This window comes from Ascaphus truei, unplaced genomic scaffold (assembly GCF_040206685.1).
Source record: "Ascaphus truei isolate aAscTru1 unplaced genomic scaffold, aAscTru1.hap1 HAP1_SCAFFOLD_461, whole genome shotgun sequence".
Classification (NCBI taxonomy): Eukaryota; Metazoa; Chordata; class Amphibia; order Anura; family Ascaphidae; genus Ascaphus; species Ascaphus truei.
Window position 1 is genome coordinate 172,021 of NW_027456792.1, and position 14,144 is coordinate 186,164.

General features: G+C 44.7%; 1 protein-coding gene across 4 annotated transcripts in view; it reads right to left on the minus strand.

Annotated features, from left to right (window-relative positions):
- The window catches only part of ARFIP2 (ARF interacting protein 2), a 177,742-nt gene that overhangs the window by 133,425 nt on the left and 30,173 nt on the right, over positions 1 to 14,144 (minus strand). The window contains exon 1 of one of the 4 annotated variants that reach the window (XM_075584158.1): positions 3,525 to 3,558. The exons of the other annotated variants lie outside the window; for them this stretch is intronic. The gene's annotated coding sequence lies outside the window, so the exon portion shown is untranslated. Of the gene's footprint in view, positions 1 to 3,524; positions 3,559 to 14,144 lie in introns of those variants that run through there. 4 annotated transcript variants of the gene reach the window in all.

Here is a 14,144-nt window from a genome sequence, read left to right on the forward strand (position 1 = left end):
CTGTGTACAGGCAGGTGTGTGTGTGTGTGTGTGTGTGTGTGTGTGTGTGTGTGTGTGTGTGTGTGTGTGTGTGTGTGTACAGGCAGGTGTGTGTGTAGGGGGGGAGAGAGAGTGGGGGGGGGGGAAAGAGAGAGAGTGGGGGGGGGGGAAAGAGAGAGAGTGGGGGGGGGAAAGAGAGAGAGTGGGGGGGGGAAAGAGAGAGAGTGGGGGGGGGAAAGAGAGAGAGTGGGGGGGGGGAAGAGAGAGAGTGGGGGGGGAAGAGAGAGAGTGGGGGGGGAAAGAGAGAGAGTGGGGGGGGGGGGAAAGAGAGAGAGTGGGGGGGGGGGAAAGAGAGAGAGTGGGGGGGGGCGAAAGAGAGAGAGTGGGGGGGCGAAGAGAGAGAGTGGGGGGGGGGGAAAGAGAGAGAGTGGGGGGGGGGAAAGAGAGAGAGTGGGGGGGGGGAAAGAGAGAGAGTGGGGGGGGGGAAAGAGAGAGAGTGGGGGGGGGAAAGGAGAGAGTGGGGGGGGGGGAAGAGAGAGAGTGGGGAAGAGAGAGTGGGGGGGGGGAAAGAGAGAGAGAGTGGGGGGGGGAAAGAGAGAGAGTGGGGGGGGGAAAGAGAGAGAGTGGGGGGGGAAAGAGAGAGAGTGGGGGGGGGAAGAGAGAGAGTGGGGGGGGGAAAGAGAGAGAGTGGGGGGGGAAAGAGAGAGAGTGGGGGGGAAAGAGAGAGAGTGGGGGGGGGAAAGAGAGAGTGGGGGGGGGGAAAGAGAGAGAGTGGGGGGGGGGGAAAGAGAGAGAGTGGGGGGGGGAAAGAGAGAGAGGGGGGGAAGAGAGAGAGTGGGGGGGGGGGAAAGAGAGAGAGGGGGGGGGGGAAAGAGAGAGAGTGGGGGGGGGGAAAGAGAGAGAGTGGGGGGGGGAAAGAGAGAGAGTGGGGGGGGGGAAAGAGAGAGAGTGGGGGGGGGAAAGAGAGAGAGTGGGGGGGGGGAAAGAGAGAGAGTGGGGGGGGGGAAAGAGAGAGAGTGGGGGGGGGGGGAAAGAGAGAGAGTGGGGGGGGGGGAAAGAGAGAGAGTGGGGGGGGAAAGAGAGAGTGGGGGGGGGAAAGAGAGAGTGGGGGGGGGAAGAGAGAGTGGGGGGGGAAAGAGAGAGTGGGGGGGGAAGAGAGAGTGGGGGGGAAGAGAGAGTGGGGGGGAGAAGAGAGAGTGGGGGGGAAAGAGAGAGTGGGGGGGGGAAAGAGAGAGTGGGGGGGGGAAAGAGAGAGTGGGGGGGGAAGAGAGAGTGGGGGGGAAGAGAGAGTGGGGGGGGAAAGAGAGAGTGGGGGGGGGGAAGAGAGAGTGGGGGGGGGGGAAAGAGAGAGTGGGGGGGGGGGGGAAAGAGAGAGTGGGGGGGGGAAAGAGAGAGGGGGGGGGGAAAGAGAGAGTGGGGGGGGAAGAGAGAGTTGGGGGGGGATAGAGAAGAGTGGGGGGGGGAAAGAGAGTGGGGGGGGGGGAAAGAGAGAGTGGGGGGGGGGGAAGAGAGAGTGGGGGGGGGAAGAGAGAGTGGGGGGGGGGAAAGAGAGAGTGGGGGGGGGGAAAGAGAGAGTGGGGGTGGGGGAAGAGAGAGTGGGGGGGGGGAAGAGAGAGTGGGGGGGGGGAACGAGAGAGTGGGGGGGGGGGGGGGAAAGAGAGAGTGGGGGGGGGAAAGAGAGAGTGGGGGGGAAAGAGAGAGTGGGGGGGGAAAGAGAGAGTGGGGGGGGAAAGAGAGAGTGGGGGGGGGAAAGAGAGAGTGGGGGGGGAAAGAGAGAGTGGGGGGGGGAAAGAGAGAGTGGGGGGGAAAGAGAGAGTCGGGGGGGGCGAGAGAGAGTGAGGGTAGTGGGGGGGAAGAGAGTGGGGGTGAGAGAGAGTGGAGGGGAGAGAGAGAATGGGGGGAGAGAGAGAATGGGGTGGGAGAGAGAGAGTGGGGGGAGAGAGAGAGTGGGGGGGAGAGAAGAGTGGGGGGGAGAAGAGAGTGGTGGAGAAGAGAGAGTGGGGAGAAGGAGAGTGGGGGGAAGAGAGAGAGGTGGGGAAGAGAGAGTGGGGGAACGAGAGAGTGGGGGGAAGAGAGTGGGGGGGAAGAGAGAGTGGGGGGGGAGAGAATGGGGGGAAGAGAAAGTGGGGGGAAGAGTAGTGTGGGGGGAAGAGAGAGTGGGGGGTGAGATGAGAGAGAGTGGGGGGTGAGAGAGAGAGAGTGGGGGTGAGAGTGAGAGAGTGGGGGGTGAGAGAGAGAGAATGGGGGGAATGAGAGAGTGGGGGGAGAGAGAGAGTGGGGGAGAAGAGAGAGAGTGGGGGGAGAAGAGAGAGTGGAGGGGGAGAGAGTGGGGGGGGAGAGAGATGGGGGGGAGAGAGAGGGGGGGAGAGAGAGGGGGGAGAGAGTGGGGGGAGGAGAGAGTGGGGGGGAGAGAGTGGGGGGAGAGAGTGGGGGGGGAGAAAGTAGGGGGGGGGAGAAAGTGGGGGGAGAGAGAGAGTGGGGGAAGAGAGAGTGGGGGGAAGAGAGAGTGGGGGGGGAAGAGAGAGTGGGGGGAAGAGAGAGTGGGGGGGGAAAGAGAGAGTGGGGGGGAAAGGGAGAGTGGGGGGGGAAAGGGAGAGTGGGGGGGGAAAGGGAGAGTGGGGGGGAAAGGAGAGTGGGGGGGAAAGAGAGAGTGGGGGGGGAAAGAGAGAGTGGGGGGGGAAAGAGAGAGTGGGGGGGAAAGAGAGAGGGGGGGGGAAGAGAGAGGGGGGGGGAAAGAGAGAGTGGGGGGGGAAAGAGAGAGTGGGGGGGGAAGAGAGAGTGGGGGGGGAAAGAGAGAGTGGGGGGGAAAGAGAGAGTGGGGGGGAAAGAGAGAGGGGGGGAAAGAGAGAGTGGGGGGGGAAAGAGAGAGTGGGGGGGAAAGAGAGGTGGGGGGAGAGAGAGTGGGGGGGAAGAGAGAGTGGGGGGATGAGAGAGTGGGGGGGAAGAGAGAGTGGGGGAGGAGAGAGAGTGGGGGGGAGAGAGAGAGTGGAGGGTAGTGGGGGGGGGGGAAGAGAGTGGGGGTGAGAGAGAGTGGAGGGGAGAGAGAGAATGGGGGGGAGAGAGAGAGTGGGGGGGAGAGAGAGAGTGGGGGGGGAGAGAGAGGTGGGGGGTGAGAGAGAGTGGGGGGGAGAGAGATGTGTGGGGGGAGAAGAGAGAGTGGGGGAGAGAGAGAGTGGGGGGGAAGTGAGAGTGGGGGGAAGAGAGAGTGGGGGGGAAGAGAGAGTGGGGGGAAGAGAGAGTGGGGGGAAGAGAAAGTGGGGGGGAAGAGAGAGTGGGAGGATAGAGAGAGTGGGGTGTGAGAGAGAGAGAATGGGGGGTGAGAGAGAGTGGGTGGAGAGAGAGAGAGTGGGGGAGAAGAGAGAGTAGGGGGGGAGAAGAGAGAGAGTGGGGGTTGAGAGAGAGTGGGGGGAGAAGAGAGTGGGGGAGAAGAGAGTGGGGGGGGGAGAGAGAGTGGGGGGGGGGAGAGAGAGTGGGGGGAGAGAGAGTGGGGGGGAGAGAGAGTGGGGGGGAGAAAAGAAATGAGCAGGAAGGGGGCAGATTGTTACCTGCAGCTTCAACATGTCAGGAAGAGATCAAGTCATACAGACCAGTCAGCACAGAGCACAGGCCCCACCCACATAGCACAAGCCACGCCCACCCTGCATTACCTGTACTATACATCTCACCTGTAATAATCATCTCACCCTGCATTACCTGTACTATACATCTCACCCTGTATACCTGTACTATACATCTCACCCTGTATTACCTGTCACTATACATCTCACCTGTAATATACATCTCACCTGTAATATACATCTCACCTGTAATATACATCTCACCTTGCATTACCTGTAATATACATCTCACCCTGTATCACTTGTACTATACATCTCACCTGTAATATACATCTCACCTGTAATATACATCTCACCCTGAATTACCTGATACTATACATCTCACCCTGTATTACCTGTACTATACATCTCACCTGTAATATACATCTCACCCTGTATTACCTGTACTAACATCTCACCTGTAATATTACATCTCACCCTGTCTTAACCTGTACTATACATCTCACCTGTAATCTACATCTCACCCTGTATTACCTGTACTATACATCTCACCTGTAATATACATCTCACCCTGCATTACCTGTACTATACATAACCTGTAATATACATCTCACCCTGCATTACCTGTACTATACATCTCACCTGTAATATACATCTCACCCTGTATTACCTGTACTATACATCTCACCTGTAATATACATCTCACCCTGCATTACCTGTACTATACATCTCACCCTGTATTACCTGTACTATACATCTCACCTGTAATATACATCTCACCCTGTATTACCTGTACTATACATCTCACCCTGCATTACCTGTACTATACATCTCACCCTGTATTACCTGTACTATACATCTCACCTGTACTATACATCTCACCCTGCATACCTGTACTATACATCTCACCCTGTATTACCTGTACTATACATCTCACCTCTAATATACATCTCACCCTGTATTGCCTGTACTATACATCTCACCTGTAATATACATCTCACCCTGAATTACCTGTACTATACATCTCATCCTGTATTACCTGTACTATACATCTCACCTGTATTATACATCTCACCCTGCATTACCTGTACTATACATCTCACCCTGTATTACCTGTACTATAAATCTCACCTGTAATATACATCTCACCCTGCATTAACTGTACTATACATCTCACCCTGTATTACCTGTACTATACATCTCACCTGTAATCTATATCTCACCCTGGATTACCTGTACTATACATCTCACCTGTAATCTATATCTCACCCTGCATTACCTGTACTATAAATCTCACCCTGCATTACCTGTTCTATACATCTCACCTGTAATATACATCCCACCCTGTATTACCTGTACTATACATCTCACCTGTAATATACATCTCACCCTGCATTACCTGTACTATACATCTCACCCTGTATTACCTGTACTATACATCTCACCTGTAATATACATCTCACCCTGCATTACCTGTACTATACATCTCACCTGTAATATACATCTCACCCTGCATTACCTGTACTATACATCTCACCCTGTATTACCTGTACTATACATCTCCCCCTGTATTACCTGTACTATACATCTCACCCTGTATTACCTGTATTATACATCTCACCTGTAATATACATCCCACCCTGTATTACCTGTCCTATACATCTCACCTGTAATCTATATCTCACTCTGTATTACCTGTACTATACATCTCACCTGTAATATACATCTCACCCTGCATTACCTGTACTATACATAACCTGTAATATACATCTCACCCTGCATTACCTGTACTATACATCTCACCTGTAATATACATCTCACCCTGTATTACCTGTACTATACATCTCACCTGTAATATACATCTCACCCTGTATTACCTGTACTATACATCTCACCTGTAATATACATCTCACCCTGCATTAACTGTACTATACATCTCACCCTGTATTAGCTGTACTATACATCTCACCCTGTATTACCTGTACTATACATCTCACCTGTAATATACATCTCACCCTGCATTACCTGTACTATACATCTCACCCTGTATTCCTGTACTATACATCTCACCTGTAATATACATCTCACCTGTATTACCTGTACTATACAGTACATCTCACCTGTAATATACATCTCACCTGTAATATACATCTCACCCTGTATTACCTGTACTATACATCTCACCTGTAATATACATCTCACCCTGTATTACCTGTACTATACATCTCACCTGTAATATACATCTCACCCTGTATACCTGTACTATACATCTCACCTGTAATATACATCTCACCCTGTATTACCTGTACTATACATCTCACCTGTAATATACATCTCACCCTGCATTACCTGTACTATACATCTCACCCTGTATTACCTGTACTATACATCTCACCTGTAATATACATCTCACCCTGTATTACCTGTACTATACATCTCACCCTGCATTACCTGTACTATAATCTCACCCTGTATTACCTGTATTATACATCTCACCTGTACTATACATCTCACCCTGCATTACCTGTACTATACATCTCACCCTGTATTACCTGTACTATACATCTCACCTCTAATATACATCTCACCCTGTATTGCCTGTACTATACATCTCACCTGTAATATACATCTCACCCTGAATTACCTGTACTATACATCTCATCCTGTATTACCTGTACTATACATCTCACCCTGCATTACCTGTACTATACATCTCACCCTGTATTACCTGAACTATAAATCTCACCTGTAATATACATCTCACCCTGCATTAACTGTACTATACATCTCACCCTGTATTACCTGTACTATACATCTCACCTGTAATCTATATCTCACCCTGGATTACCTGTACTATACATCTCACCTGTAATCTATATATCACCCTGCATTACCTGTACTATACATCTCACCCTGCATTACCTGTTCTATACATCTCACCTGTAATATACATCCCACCCTGTATTACCTGTACTATACATCTCACCTGTAATATACATCTCACCCTGCATTACCTGTACTATACTGTACATCTCACCCTGTATTACCTGTACTATACATCTCACCTGTAATATACATCTCACCCTGCATTACCTGTACTATACATCTCACCTGTAATATACATCTCACCCTGCATTACCTGTACTATACATCTCACCCTGTATTACCTGTACTATACATCTCCCCCTGTATTACCTGTACTATACATCTCACCCTGTATTACCTGTATTATACATCTCACCTGTAATATACATCCCACCCTGTATTACCTGTACTATACATCTCACCTGTAATCTATATCTCACCCTGTATTACCTGTACTATACATCTCACCTGTAATATACATCTCACCCTGCATTACCTGTACTATACATAACCTGTAATATACATCTCACCATGCATTACCTGTACTATACATCTCACTTGTAATATACATCTCACCCTGTATTACCTGTACTATACATCTCACCTCTAATATACATCTCACCCTGTATTGCCTGTACTATACATCTCACCTGTAATATACATCTCACCCTGAATTACCTGTACTATACATCTCATCCTGTATTACCTGTACTATACATCTCACCTGTATTATACATCTCACCCTGCATTACCTGTACTATACATCTCACCCTGTATTACCTGTACTATACATCTCACCTGTAATATACATCTCACCCTGCATTACCTGTACTATACATCTCACCTGTAATATACATCTCACCCTGCATTACCTGTACTATACATCTCACCCTGTATTACCTGTACGATACATCTCCCCCTGTATTACCTGTACTATACATCTCACCCTGTATTACCTGTATTATACATCTCACCTGTAATATACATCCCACCCTGTATTACCTGTACTATACATCTCACCTGTAATCTATATCTCACCCTGTATTACCTGTACTATACATCTCACCTGTAATATACATCTCACCCTGCATTACCTGTACTATACATAACCTGTAATATACATCTCACCCTGCATTACCTGTACTATACATCTCACCTGTAATATACATCTCACCCTGTATTACCTGTACTATACATCTCACCTGTAATATACATCTCACCCTGTATTACCTGTACTATACATCTCACCTGTAATATACATCTCACCCTGCATTAACTGTACTATACATCTCACCCTGTATTAGCTGTACTATACATCTCACCCTGTATTACCTGTACTATACATCTCACCTGTAATATACATCTCACCCTGCATTACCTGTACTATACATCTCACCCTGTATTACCTGTACTATACATCTCACCTGTAATATACATCTCACACTGTATTAACTGTACTATACATCTCACCCTGTATTACCTGTACTATACATCTCACCTGTAATATACATCTCACCTGTAATATACATCTCACCCTGTATTACCTGTACTATACATCTCACCTGTAATATACATCTCACCCTGTATTACCTGTACTATACATCTCACCTGTAATATACATCTCACCCTGTATTACCTGTACTATACATCTCACCTGTAATATACATCTCACCCTGTATTACCTGTACTATACATCTCACCTGTAATATACATCTCACCCTGCATTACCTGTACTATACATCTCACCCTGTATTACCTGTACTATACATCTCACCTGTAATATACATCTCACCCTGTATTACCTGTACTATACATCTCACCCTGCATTACCTGTACTATACATCTCACCCTGTATTACCTGTACTATACATCTCACCTGTATTATACATCTCACCCTGCATTACCTGTACTATACATCTCACCCTGTATTACCTGAACTATAAATCTCACCTGTAATATACATCTCACCCTGCATTAACTGTACTATACATCTCACCCTGTATTACCTGTGCTATACATCTCACCTGTAATCTATATCTCACCCTGGATTACCTGTACTATACTTCTCACCTGTAATCTATATATCACCCTGCATTACCTGTACTATACATCTCACCCTGCATTACCTGTTCTATACATCTCACCTGTAATATACATCCCACCCTGTATTACCTGTACTATACATCTCACCTGTAATATACATCTCACCCTGCATTACCTGTACTATACATCTCACCCTGTATTACCTGTACTATACATCTCACCTGTAATATACATCTCACCCTGCATTACATGTACTATACATCTCACCTGTAATATACATCTCACCCTGCATTACCTGTACTATACATCTCACCCTGTATTACCTGTACTATACATCTCCCCCTGTATTACCTGTACTATACATCTCACCCTGTGTTACCTGTATTATACATCTCACCTGTAATATACATCCCACCCTGTATTACCTGTACTATAGATCTCACCTGTAATCTATATCTCACCCTGTATTACCTGTACTATACATCTCACCTGCAATATACATCTCACCCTGCATTACCTGTACTATACATAACCTGTAATATACATCTCACCCTGCATTACCTGTACTATACATCTCACCTGTAATATACATCTCACCCTGTATTACCTGTACTATACATCTCACCTGTAATATACATCTCACCCTGTATTACCTGTACTATACATCTCACCTGTAATATACATCTCACCTTGCATTAACTGTACTATACATCTCACCCTGTATTAGCTGTACTATACATCTCACCCTGTATTACCTGTACTATACATCTCACCTGTAATATACATCTCACCCTGCATTACCTGTACTATACATCTCACCTGTAATATACATCTCACATTTAATATACATCTCACCTTGCATTACCTGTAATATACATCTCACCCTGTATTACCTGTACTATACATCTCACCTGTAATATACATCTCACCCTGTATTAACTGTACTATACATCTCACCCTGTATTACCTGTACTATACATCTCACCTGTAATATACATCTCATCCTGTATTACCTGTACTATACATCTCACCTGTAATATATATCTCACCCTGCATTACCTGTACTATACATCTCACCCTGTATTACCTGTACTATACATCTCACCTGTAATATACATCTCACCCTGTATTACCTGTACTATACATCTCACCTGTAATATACATCTCACCCTGTATTACCTGTACTATACATCTCACCTGTAATATACATCTCACCCTGTATTACCTGTACTATACATCTCACCTGTAATATACATCTCACCCTGTATTACCTGTACTATACATCTCACCTGTAATATACATCTCACCCTGTATTACCTGTACTATACATCTCACCTGTAATATACATCTCACCCTGTATTACCTGTACTATACATCTCACCTGTAATATACATCTCACCCTGCATTACCTGTAAAATACATCTCACCCTGTATTACCTGTACTATACATCTCACCTGTAATATACATCTCACCCTGTATTACCTGTACTATACATCTCACCCTGCATTACCTGTACTATACATCTCACCCTGTATTACCTGTACTATACATCTCACCTGTACTATACATCTCACCCTGCATTACCTGTACTATACATCTAACCCTGTATTACCTGTACTATACATCTCACCTCTAATATACATCTCACCCTGTATTGCCTGTACTATACATCTCACCTGTAATATACATCTCACCCTGTATTACCTGTACTATACATCTCACCCTGCATTACCTGTACTATACATCTCACCCTGTATTGCCTGTACTATACATCTCACCTGTAATATACATCTCACCCTGAATTACCTGTACTATACATCTCATCCTGTATTACCTGTACTATACATCTCACCCTGTATTACCTGTACTATACATCTCACCTGTAATATACATCTCACCCTGTATTACCTGTACTATACATCTCACCTGTATTATACATCTCACCCTGCATTACCTGTACTATACATCTCACCCTGTATTACCTGTACTATAAATCTCACCTGTAATATACATCTCACCCTGCATTAACTGTACTATACATCTCACCCTGTATTACCTGTACTATACATCTCACCTGTAATCTATATCTCACCCTGGATTACCTGTACTATACATCTCACCTGTAATCTATATCTCACCCTGCATTACCTGTACTATACATCTCACCTGTAATATACATCTCACCCTGTATTACCTGTACTATACATCTCACCTGTAATATACATCTCACCCTGCATTACCTATTCTATACATCTCACCTGTAATATACATCCCACCCTGTATTACCTGTACTATACATCTCACCTGTAATATACATTTCACCCTGCATTACCTGTACTATACATCTCACCCTGTATTACCTGTACTATACATCTCACCTGTAATATACATCTCACCCTGCATTACCTGTACTATACATCTCACCTGTAATATACATCTCACCCTGCATTACCTGTACTATACATCTCACCCTGTATTACCTGTACTATACATCTCCCCCTGTATTACCTGTACTATACATCTCACCCTGTATTACCTGTATTATACATCTCACCTGTAATATACATCCCACCCTGTATTACCTGTACTATACATCTCACCTGTAATCTATATCTCACCCTGTATTACCTCTACTATACATCTCACCTGTAATATACATCTCACCCTGCATTACCTGTACTATACATAACCTGTAATATACATCTCACCCTGCATTACCTGTACTATACATCTCACCTGTAATATACATCTCACCCTGTATTACCTGTACTATACATCTCACCTGTAATATACATCTCACCCTGTATTACCTGTACTATACATCTCACCTGTAATATACATCTCACCCTGCATTAACTGTACTATACATCTCACCCTGTATTAGCTGTACTATACATCTCACCCTGTATTACCTGTACTATACATCTCACCTGTAATATACATCTCACCCTGCATTACCTGTACTATACATCTCATCTGTAATATACATCTCACCCTGTATTACCTGTACTATATATCTCACCTGTAATATACATCTCACCCTGTATTACCTGTACTATACATCTCACCAGTAATATACATCTCACCCTGTATTACCTGTACTATACATCTCACCCTGTATTACCTGTACTATACATCTCACCTGTAATATACATCTCACCCTGCATTACCTGTACTATACATCTCACCCTGTATTACCTGTACTATACATCTCACCTGTAATATACATCTCACCTGTAATATACATCTCACCTTGCATTACCTGTAATATACATCTCACCCTGTATTACCTGTACTATACATCTCACCTGTAATATACATCTCACCCTGTATTACCTGTACTATACATCTCACCTGTAATATACATCTCATCCTGTATTACCTGTACTATACATCTCACCTGTAATATACATCTCACCCTGCATTACCTGTACTATACATCTCACCCTGTATTACCTGTACTATACATCTCACCTGTAATATACATCTCACCCTGTATTACCTGTACTATACATCTCACCTGTAATATACATCTCACCCTGTATTACCTGTACTATACATCTCACCTGTAATATACATCTCACCCTGTATTACCTGTACTATACATCTCACCTGTAATATACATCTCACCCTGTATTACCTGTACTATACATCTCACCTGTAATATACATCTCACCCTGTATTACCTGTACTATACATCTCACCTGTAATATACATCTCACCCTGTATTACCTGTACTATACATCTCACCTGTAATATACATCTCACCCTGCATTACCTGTACTATACATCTCACCCTGTATTACCTGTACTATACATCTCACCTGTAATATACATCTCACCCTGTATTACCTGTACTATACATCTCACCTGTAATATACATCTCACCCTGTATTACCTGTACTATACATCTCATCCTGTATTACCTGTAATATACATCGCACCCTGTATTACCTGTACTATACATCTCACCTGTAATATACATCTCACCCTGTATTACCTGTACTATACATCTCACCCTGCATTACCTGTACTATACATCTCACCCTGTATTACCTGTACTATACATCTCACCTGTACTATACATCTCACCCTGCATTACCTGTACTATACATCTCACCCTGTATTACCTGTACTATACATCTCACCTCTAATATACATCTCACCCTGTATTGCCTGTACTATACATCTCACCTGTAATATACATCTCACCCTGAATTACCTGTACTATACATCTCATCCTGTATTACCTGTACTATACATCTCACCCTGCATTACCTATACTATACATCTCACCCTGTATTACCTGTACTATAAATCTCACCTGTAATATACATCTCACCCTGCATTAACTGTACTATACATCTCACCTGTAATCTATATCTCACCCTGCATTACCTGTACTATACATCTCACCCTGCATTACCTATACTATACATCTCACCCTGTATTACCTGTACTATACATCTCACCTGTAATCTATATCTCACCCTGGATTACCTGTACTATACATCTCACCTGTAATCTATATCTCACCCTGCATTACCTGTACTATACATCTCACCCTGCATTACCTGTTCTATACTGTACATCTCACCCTGTATTACCTGTACTATACATCTCACCTGTAATATACATCTCACCCTGCATTACCTGTACTATACATCTCACCCTGTATTACCTGTAATATACATCTCACCTGTAATATACATCTCACCCTGTATTACCTGTACTATACATCTCACCTGTAATATACATCTCACCCTGCATTACCTATACTATACATCTCACCCTGTATTACCTGTACTATACATCTCACCTGTAATATACATCTCACCCTGCATTACCTGTACTATACATCTCACCTGTAATATACATCTGACCCTGCATTACCTGTACTATACATCTCACCCTGTATTACCTGTACTATACATCTCCCCCTGTATTACCTGTACTATACATCTCCCCCTGTATTACCTGTACTATACATCTCACCCTGTATTACCTGTATTATACATCTCACCTGTAATATACATCTCACCCTGCATTACCTGTACTATACATCTCACCCTGTATTACCTGTACTATACATCTCACCTGTAATCTATATCTCACCCTGTATTACCTGTACTATACATCTCACCTGTAATATACATCTCACCCTGTATTACCTGTACTATACATCTCACCCTGTATTACCTGTACTATACATCTCACCTGTAATATACATCTCACCCTGCATTAACTGTACTATACATCTCACCCTGTATTAACTGTACTATACATCTCACCTGTAATATACATCTCACCCTGTATTACCTGTACTATACATCTCACCCTGTATTACCTGTACTATACATATCACCTGTAATATACATCTCACCCTGCATTAACTGTACTATACATCTCACCCTGTATTACCTGTACTATACATCTCACCTCTAATATACATCTCACCCTGTATTGCCTGTACTATACATCTCACCTGTAATATACATCTCACCCTGTATTACCTGTACTATACATCTCACCCTGCATTACCTGTACTATACATCTCACCCTGTATTGCCTGTACTATACATCTCACCTGTAATATACATCTCACCCTGAATTACCTGTACTATACATCTCATCCTGTATTACCTGTACTATACATCTCACCCTGTATTACCTGTACTATACATCTCACCTGTAATATA